Raw genomic sequence first — 673 nt, forward strand, 5'->3', positions numbered from 1 at the left:
AAAAAAAAAAAAATCCTCATTATTTAAAATTATGTTATAATAATATTGATTATTGAAGAAGCAATACAAAGGTATAACTGCAATTTTTAATTAAGGAGATTTATTCTTTTTCCAATTTGCAATTTGACAACACTCTAAAGTATGGGTTACCACTACCACATAAATTGGTCCACTCCTCAGTCCTCCTTCTACACATAATCTTCTGGCATCAATTAACTAATATAAAAAATACACAAAATTTCGGCTTTTAATATATTTATTATTTATTTATCAAGTAAAAAAATTTAAATTTTTTATTAATAATAACTTTAACCTATGTTAGAAATATATCAATCAAATCTTTTGTTAAAAAAAACGTAAGGATTTAGCTCTTTTATATTTTAAAGGCACATTTTAAGAGAATGATAATATAAATTTTATTAATTTTTTATTCTTAAAATGCAAAATTTTTTATCTTTTTAACAACTTTTAATAAATTATGAGTAAATGATTAAATTAATTTCTAAAATATTACACGATCTCAAAATTTGATATTTAAAAAAAAAATTTAATCAAATTTATTTTTTAAAATTTTTAGTTTAGTCATGTTAGTTTTTCTGTTAATTATATTATGAACGGTACTAATAAAAGCTAATCCAGCATATTAAATTACAAGTCAGAATTAAAAATGGTA

Source organism: Arachis duranensis, chromosome 9 (genome assembly GCF_000817695.3).
Source record: "Arachis duranensis cultivar V14167 chromosome 9, aradu.V14167.gnm2.J7QH, whole genome shotgun sequence".
NCBI lineage: Eukaryota > Viridiplantae > Streptophyta > Magnoliopsida > Fabales > Fabaceae > Arachis > Arachis duranensis.